A 445-nucleotide genomic window follows, 5' to 3' on the forward strand; every position below is an offset into this window, starting at 1 on the left:
AAAAGTTGAATTGTAGAAAAAGGGAAGAGAGTCTAAATTGAAAGGAATACTTCAAGAGACTGTAAGAGTGGAGGGAAAGTGAGAGATTTCTTCCTCCTTGCCGCTTCGAAGAGGAATTCTGTGTGTTGTAAAGAAAGGAAGAGATTCAGAGGAACTTCGAGGAATTTGCTTGGGGAGAAATTAGATATAAGTTTATTTATAGTTATAGTTTGTATGACTTTGATTTTATATATGAATTCCGAGTTTTGTTGTGTTTTCCTCATGAGATCTGAGTAGTTTTCTCAATCTTTCTCCTTGTCTAGAGATTTGTGAAATGGTGATTTGAATTGGTGAAGCCATTAAAATGTTAAAGAAATTGTGATGATCTTTTCACTTTGATCTTAATTTACTTTCAATCTGGCCAATTGATTTGTTAAAATATGTTGAGTTTTACAACTAAAGTGAA

This window comes from Phalaenopsis equestris, unplaced genomic scaffold (genome assembly GCF_001263595.1).
Source record: "Phalaenopsis equestris unplaced genomic scaffold, ASM126359v1 Scaffold001283, whole genome shotgun sequence".
NCBI lineage: Eukaryota > Viridiplantae > Streptophyta > Magnoliopsida > Asparagales > Orchidaceae > Phalaenopsis > Phalaenopsis equestris.